This window comes from Marmota flaviventris, chromosome 2 (assembly GCF_047511675.1).
Source record: "Marmota flaviventris isolate mMarFla1 chromosome 2, mMarFla1.hap1, whole genome shotgun sequence".
Lineage (NCBI taxonomy): Eukaryota > Metazoa > Chordata > Mammalia > Rodentia > Sciuridae > Marmota > Marmota flaviventris.
The window spans coordinates 81,347,913-81,357,024 of NC_092499.1; the positions used below are offsets into that span (position 1 = coordinate 81,347,913).

Consider the following 9,112-nt stretch of genomic DNA (forward strand, 5'->3'; position numbering starts at 1 on the left):
TTCTACTGTACCTATCAGCCTCTAACAGTTTCCTTGTCTGGATATTTTACACAACTGTTTTGTGCTGTCTTTTTTCTTTCATACAGTATAGTGTTTTTGAGGTTCCTTCCTATTGTAACATGTATCAATCAATATTTTACTGCTTTTCTTTTCTTTTCTTTTTGGCCAAATTGTATTTGTCTATTTCACAGCACTTTTGAAAAGTATTACATGTAACTAAAAATCAAACCAGCATCTGTATATTTCACATTGCAGAATTGGTTCTAATCAGTAGTCATTTCTCTTCCATATAATCCACTACAACAGTGAACTATGTAGTCTCAAAGTATTAATTATGTATTTGTAAAATGTTTTTATATTAGACTAACACAAATACATGATTTTTAAAAACATCTGTAGTAAAAGAGAGAAATTCCACTGATTTCAGCACTCCAACAGATTACCTTGCTACCCTCCATCCTAGAATGAATACTTTCTACATTAGAGACTAGTATAGAGACTAAATATTATGTCTCAATTTCTCCAACATGATTGCAACTCTTATTTAGACAAAGATTTAGACAGAAAATGTGACTTATTTTTTGGTACTGGAATTGAACTCAGGGGTACTCGACCACTGAGTGACATCCCTAGCACTATTTTGTGTATTAGTTAGAGACACAATGATTTGCTTAGTGCCTCACAGTGCTGAGCTGGCTGTGAACTCACAATTGTCCTGTCTCAGCCTCCTAAGCTTTTTGGATTACAGGCATGCACCACCTCACCTGGCAAAAATGGGAATTATTAAGTCAAACAAAGTCATGATTTGTCATTTAATGCCTTGATGAAATATTGTCAGTTAATGAAATACCAATACTTTCCTAATTAGTTTTGACAGAGGTATATACACTCATTTAATCACTTGCTAATGATAACAAAGAAGGAAATACATTGCAGAAAAAAAGTTAACTGCAATTTAATTTAATTGTCTCCTAAATGAATATATTATATGTTGTATATGGCCAATACCAATGCACTCTGTTTTAATTATATTACTTAGGATAGTCAAATTCCTTTTTTTTATTATTAAAAAATATCTGTGAGAAGGATATTATTTGGCTACCATTCTGGCATTCAGAGAAGAAGATTTTAGGTATATGGTAAGCAAATAAAGGATTACTAATTAGAATTTAGGAACAGGATATAGTGCCTAAACAGGATCGGCACCTGGTCATGTATATAACCAGGGTAATACTTCTAAGTCAAGCCAAAGGTACAGATCTTGTTTTAAGAACCTGATGACCAGTTTAGATTGAGAATTCATAAGGCTATCTATGCAGAGCATGACATCAGAATTATCATTGCAATTCAGAAAACAAACAGAAAGATAACAAGCAGGGACTTGGGCTTCTGTAGGACTTGAAAAAGCACTTTGTTATGTGTCAATAAGAAGCAGGGACCCACACTTTGCCCATATTCTGACAATCAGAAACAGTGAATTACCATTAACAACAAAGATTAGTCATCAATAACCCCAAAACAGAGAATCTTGCTAAAGTTTATGTTGTGTGTTAGTGAATAAATTCTTAAGACATTGTAAGCAAAATAGCCTCGAGTCCTACAGAAGCACAGTTATATAGAAATTCATGGTTAAATGGAATGAAAGTGTAGTTAGAAAACCAAAGTCTTGGTGAGGAATGAGTAGAATGAAAGAAGGGTGAACTCAGGGTTCAGGGGAATTATAGGGCATAAGTTGCTTTCAGCTATGCTAATTTCGGATGTAGCAAATATTATTTTTACTAGGAGAGGATCTATTGAGCAGAAAAAGGTTGGTCATAACAGGTAACAATTTGCTTTTTGTGATTCTCCAGATTAGGAAGCGATGGACGGAGGAAACAGCACAGTGGTAACAGAATTCATCCTCCTTGTTTTGACCCAATCTCAAGATGCCCAAATCCTGCTCTTTGTGCTAGTCTCAATGTTATACCTCATAATCCTCCCTGGCAATGTTCTTATCATTCTTACTATAAGATCAGATCCTGGACTTAATGCTCCCCTCTATTTCTTCTTGGGAAACTTGGCCTTCCTGGATGCCTCCTACTCCTTCATTGTGTCTCCCAGGATGCTGGTGGACTTCTTCTCTGAGAAGAAAGTAATTTCCTACAGTTGCTGCATCACCCAGCTGTTTTTCTTGCACTTCCTTGGTGTAGGAGAGATGTTCCTCCTTGTTATCATGGCCTTTGACCGCTACATTGCCATATGTCGGCCTCTACACTATGCAACAGTCATGAGCCCCAGGGTCTGCTATGCATTGCTGTTGGCTCTGTGGCTTGGGGGTTTTGCCCACTCCATTGTGCAAGTGGCCCTTATCCTGCACTTGCCCTTCTGTGGCCCAAACCAGCTGGACAACTTCTTCTGTGATGTGCCACAGGTCATCAAGCTGGCCTGCACTGACACCTTTGTGGTGGAGCTCCTGATGGTCTCCAACAGTGGCCTGCTCACCCTGCTGTGCTTCCTGAGCCTTTTGTCATCCTCTGCAGAGTAAAGGGACACTCCTCAGAAGGGAAGAGCAAGGCTATCTCCACTTGCACCACCCACATTATCATTGTGTTCCTCATGTTTGGACCTGCTATTTTTATCTACACCCACCCCTTCTGGGTTTTCCCAGCTGACAAAGTGTTTTCTCTCTTCCATACACTCATCTTCCCTTTGCTGAACCCTGTAATTTATACACTTCACAATCAGGAAGTGAAAGCCTCCATGATAAAGCTGTTATTTCAGCACAGAGTGTTCTAAATGGAGTAGAAACATGAGTAAATCAACAGCGGAGAAAGTCCAATAAAAATGAAATAAATGATTTATTTATGCACTGAACAATGATTCATTAGGTAAACATACTGTTTTCAATCACTTTCAATTTTGGGGCTGTGTGGCATATGAAGGAGATAAACAACATCCAGGTGTCCTAGGATTATATTCAAGTGAATAAATACAGGTGAAACTTTTAAATAAGAAAAAAATGTTAACAGCAGTGCTACACTGTAGATTGACTGGGGAGGTGTTAAATACCTTGCTTTTGATTGTCAATAAGGTATTCTGACACAAACCAGCTGGTCCTTGGGATTCAGCTGATACAAGATGATCTGAAAGAAGTAACCACACAATTACCTGAGATATTCTAGGCAGAAAGGATGACTAATACAAGGATCCACAATTTTATAAGTTTGATACATTTGAAGACCACAACAACAATGTAGCTTAGTGGAGTTGAAGCATTTGAAAGTGGCAAGAATCGAAAAGAAAAGAGTTTGGCAGGTAAAAATCTCCTGAAGTATTTCAAGGAATGAAAAAAAGTTCATGCCATTTAAACCTCAAATGAGGTCATAAAAGGCATTAAACTGGAGAGTATTAATGTTTTCTACTTGCCTTAAGGAAAAAGCCTCAAGACTCTGGAGGAATATGGGAAATAAAATTTCATTAAGTAGAAAAAATTCATACTGTTAAGTAATTTTATTAGAGCCTTAATTAGTTATTTTTTTTCTAAATTTGAAAAGTGTTGTGATTTCCCTCACTGTTGTGTTAATCTTGGAGAAAAATTTGAGTTCCCTTCAAATGATTTCATCCTGAATGTAATTATGTTGGCTATTTGGTGTGTTAATCTTTATTTAGTTATAGATGACTAAACCACTTCAATTTCTTTGTTTATTTGTTTGCTTGGATGAGGGTAATGCCAAGTATCCTATATTTGAAAGAGTTGAATGGGTGGTAAAAGCAGCCTATGAACTTGGAATCAAGTTATATATATATATATATTCATCACAACTTTAAAACTGATTAAACACAGGAAACTACAAAAAAGTTATCTAGAAATAAAGTGAATAAAAAATTTCAAATGAAATGCAAATTGGATAAAAAGGAAAATAAGGAAAGGGTATTAGAAATATGTAAGATACAATGGAAATGTCCTACCTATGTATAGTTGACACCCAAGTAGTGTGGGAAAAAGAGAAAATGGGAAAGATGCAATATTTGCAGAGAACTTCTACAAAGTGATAAAGGGCATCACCATGGACCACATGGACCACAAGTCTTTGGTCCATAAGCAGAATAAAGTTTTGAAAAAGAAGACCCAAATGCATGAATGTAAAGCAGATAAAAGTCAATGATACAGAGACTCTTAGAAGCCACTGATAGAAGGAAGCACATATTGACTTGAAAGAATAAACAGTAAGGACAGCTTTTCCCCATAAAACAAACATGTAAATCAGAGTACAATGATACCTTGAAATTGCCGAAAGATGACAAAATAAGTCAAATTATTGTTATTAGAAAAAGAAAACCATTTAAGTTAAGAGAAAGACATTTTTTACACAGAAAATCTGTTTTCTGAAAATTTGTACTAAATCAGTATTGGGAGTAGTTCTTCAATAAAGAGACCCTAATCCTGAAAGGAAACAATAAATTAAATGAAAGAATAAAGAATACGTTAACTGTCAAGTTGATACATGTAAATAAGTACAGACTGACTATTGACTGTACAAACTGTAGTGTATTTTAAAGGTTTTATTATACATATGTACAGTACATACATACAGCATATATGTAATTATACATAATATACATATTGTGTGTCTGTATGTGCACATGACAAGAGTCATATCAATGAAAGAAACAATAAACAAGGAATTTAAGTGTTCTATGATTCTAATATATTAAAATATTTGGTAAAACTAATACTTTGAGTAGAATCTCTGGATATATGTTTAATCTTTATGAAATCCTGTGAAATACTAATAAGAAGTCTTCTAACTGTAAAATTCAAGATAAGTTTTGAAAAAGGATTATTTGGCTGAAAACAGCTAGAAAGGAGAAAGAAAGAGTTTATGAAATAAGAAAAAAACAGAAAAGTAAATATACTACAAAAAATAAACATTAAAAGCTTCATTTAAATTCTGGAATTGCTAAACTTCAAGCATGAATGCTTTCCATATTTAATTAATAGGTAGAAAAAAGTTGAAATAAAAGGAAAGTTTGAAATAAAATAAATACAGTTGTTGTTTGTTGTTCATGGGTTCCATATTTGTTTATTTGCCTACTCAGGAAATTTATCTGAAACCCCAAGTCAACATCTGTTATGCTTTTGGAGTGATTTGAGGACATGCAGAGAACAACAGAAACAAAAACAAAAATCCTTGAATCACCCTGTGTGTGCACTCCCAGCTAAGGTGGCACAAAGTGACACTGAGTTTTCTTTCAGCTCTCTTCCTGTAACAAGTGTCCTTTTCACAGTCTGTTCACAGCACTGTTTTCCATGTATTTACAGTTGTTGTTGGTGATTCTGCTGTTTAAAGAGCCCCCATCAGAGTGCTAAGTACATTCCAAAACACAATGATCCTGTGATATGCCTTAGGGACCAATGCTTGTGTTAGTTAAGCTTCATTCAATCAGGAGTGATGCTGGTGGCAGTGAGGTCATTTTAAAATAGAAGTCTCTTTTGTTTAAAGAAACACAGATAAAAAAAAATGTATTGATTGTTTGATGAAAATGTTGAGACCAGAGATTTGTAGAAAGATATGTTGCATTATTTCCTAAATTATTGTCAATTTATTAAAAATTAATTATAATGTTATATTATATAATATAAATAAAAGTTTCTTTTAGGCTGCCTTTTTTTAAAGATAGATAAATAATAAGACTGTAAGGATAAAATACATTAGAAAATCACAGAATGTTACCACAATAAAATACTGATGATCTCATTACAATCCTTAGAACTCAAGAGGAGCAATAGATGAGAAAATTTAATCTTCCTGAAAACATTAAAAAAAAATGGGTAAGTACTTAAACACTCATTAATCAAGAAATATTTAAATAGTGAGTCACTGTCTTTACAGAGGCAATAGCTGAACCTTTAAAACTTCTAGAACACAGAAATAAAGAAAATGCTATGATATCACTCTGGCCAATATTTTTTGAATATGACCACAGGAAAACAAACAGAAAAAAAAAACAGAAATAGAAAGGATTGATCCAAATTAAAAGATTCTGCAAAGCAAAGAATTCAAGTAAGAAAACATTCTAGAGTGTGAGAAAATATTAGCAACACATACACATCTGATACAATATATAAAAATCTCAAACAACTCAATGTTAAGAAAAAAATAGTTCAAAAATTGGCAGTAGATCTGAGTAGAAATTTCTCAAAAGAAGTATAAAAATAATAGCCAATGTATATGAAAAATCTCCTTTATCATTAGTCATCAGGATTCACTCAAATGAGATGTCTCCTCACACCTGTTACAAAGGCTGCTATCAAAAAGATGAGAGTAACGTGGAGAAAAGGGAACTCATTCACAATTAATGGAAAATACTGAGGGCATGTAAATTAGTAAACCTAAATGGGAAAAAAGTATGGGGGTTTTCTCAAAATTCAAAATAGAGCTGCACATAGTCCAGTTACCTATCTACTGACTATGTATTCAAAGAACAATATCTGAAGATTTTTCTGCCCTCCCATGTGTATTTGGCACTATTCACAATAGCCAAGATACAGAATCAACATCAGTGTTTATCAACAAATGAATAAAGAAATGTGGGTATATATGCACAGTGAAATAATATTTAGAATTAAAATGGGTGAAATTTTGTCATTTGTTACAACATGGATGAACCTGGAAGATATCATGTTAAATGTGATAAGTCAGGCATAGCAAGACAAATACCACATGATCTCACTTATATGTGGAAAGAAAAAAGTCAACCAAATAGAAATATAGAGTAGAAAGTGGTTACTAGAGGCTGAGATGAAGATAGTTTAATTAAAGAGCACAGAATGTTGTTATAAAATAGGAATAAATTTTTAAAAGTTTATTATACATCAAGGAGACCATAGTTAAAAATTTATATTATGATCTTAAAAATTTCTTACTGACTGTATTTTAAGTGTTCTCACCACAAAATATAATCACATTTTATGAAATGGCAAAAGGATATTTTAAAAATCCCTAGTGTATTTTTACCACTAGTCTCTGAGGGATCTAATAACTATCAAATTTGTTTTCTCCTATATGTCCCTTACCAATGGATACTTTTAAATACTGTACTCTTTTCAATCCAGAGCAGACAAGTTCACTGGATGATGAAGACTAAGCATTTCAGGATTTCATAAAGTTGTTACTTCCAAAGTCCATGGGCAACCTGGTAGGTTTCCTGACTCTGACACATTACCCTACCTTTAAACTACATACGCCACAGTTTTTGAAGTTACAAATGGAATGTGTATCTAAATAATAAATACAAATGCCAAATTTCTAAAAGAATGAGGGGATTGAAAAGAGCTAACTAAATGGAAATAAATTTGACTTTGTTTCAAATTGAAAAAATATTAAAAATACATCTTATATTGGATGCTAAGAAATTAATTTAATACTCCTAGCTGAATAAGTCATGTTTAAAAAAGAGATGTTGCGTTTAAATTGTTTGCCCACACTGATCAGATAGAATGGTTTTATATTATCACATGATATAAGAATCTTTACCTACTCTCTTTAAGGCATGCAGTAATTTTTAAAAGTGGATAAATAACAAGACTGCAAGCATAAAATACCTGATCCATAGCTTAGATAGTCACAACATGTTACCACACATGATACTATTGTTATATTCATTAGAATTTAAGAGGAATGACATAAGAGAAAATCTAACATCTCTAAGAAACAGTCTAAAAATGGGTAAATATTTAAACACTAATTCAACTGGAAAACAATCAATAGTTTGGAGGTTCACGTGCTCCTGCAAGTATATTATTTAATACCTCCTAGAAATATAGACTGTCCAGAGGAAATAACTTCACCTGATAGTCTTACTGCAAGAGTACAAGCACAATCAACAAGTCCTGGTGGCCAGTGAGAATAATCAGACGTTTCCACTTTCAAATTCTGCTCATTTAATTTTTACATAACTCTGGAAGATGGAGTCAAATATAATGGTTGGTATTTGGGACACTTCTGATAAGATATTTGCCTTAATGCTAGCTATGCAAGGGAAGGTATGTAATTGCATGCTTTGTGTGGTTAGCTAGACACACACTGTATTTTCACATTTAAATCATGTGACTTACAGGTTAAAATTTACAAAAAAAAAAAAAAAAAAACATTCCCACGTATCTAATTTTCTTTCTTAATAATCATTATTGGCTCTGGTTATAAGATTCTGATACACACAAGAAAAGTTCTAGAAATAATTCGCAGGCCTCTAATAAGAATTGCACTGCAGCCCTACATCAAGGGAAAGGGGAGGCTCTGCACTTTATGGCTTAAAGTAGATCAAGTTCTGACCTCATTAAATGTAAGCCCTTTTTCATTTTTTAAATTCACTTAGCTGAGTCCGCCTCAGTCAGTGTCACAATGTCTTTGATTTAATTCATCCTCAAAAATCTTAAGTTTAAATAAGCCTTTTTGAAAATAATTGAGAAGAAACAATGATCCAAAGGGGACAATAACTTTCATGACACTGTACATAGAGTGCATCTACATTTTTGTGGTATTGTCTTTTTTTTTCTTTTAATAAACAAAAATTAATGGTTCATCTCTCTTATTTTTTTTCTCAAATTCTTTGAGAAAAGTTGAGTAACATAATAATGGTGAACTTTGGTACATCCTAATCTTATGGAGGTGATTTTGAAAGTTCTGTGTATGGTTGATGTATGAAGACTCATGCACTATATAGAAATATCACATTCAGATTTTGAATCCAGTTTTGTAAAACACTTGCAAGCAATTATTTTGTTGGATAAATAAGCTGAATAACATTAATGTTACAGAGGCAATAGGAATCATTCCAATCTAAAACCTCTTTCTTGACATACTGACTTTAATTTCAATTAACAATGTAACTGTATTAACATTAAACATTACATTAATGATATGAGTATTCTCTCATATACTTCCTTTCAGTAATATACAATGCATATTTTGTTTGAACACTGCTTTTTAATGTGACAATGACGAAACTTTTTAGTGCATACTGAAGATAGGATATGAATGTTTCAGTCAATGAACTTCTGCAAAACTCAAAGATAAAAATGTACTTCATTATTCATTTTCAAAGTCCTTCTTTATGTTCATAATAAACT

At 33.1% G+C, this 9,112-nt stretch overlaps 1 pseudogene; it reads left to right on the forward strand.

The window, feature by feature from the left end:
* Positions 1-1,861: 1,861 nt before the first annotated feature.
* LOC114082350 (olfactory receptor 4N5-like) lies at positions 1,862-2,775 on the forward strand (annotated as a pseudogene).
* The last annotated feature ends 6,337 nt before the right edge of the window (positions 2,776-9,112 follow it).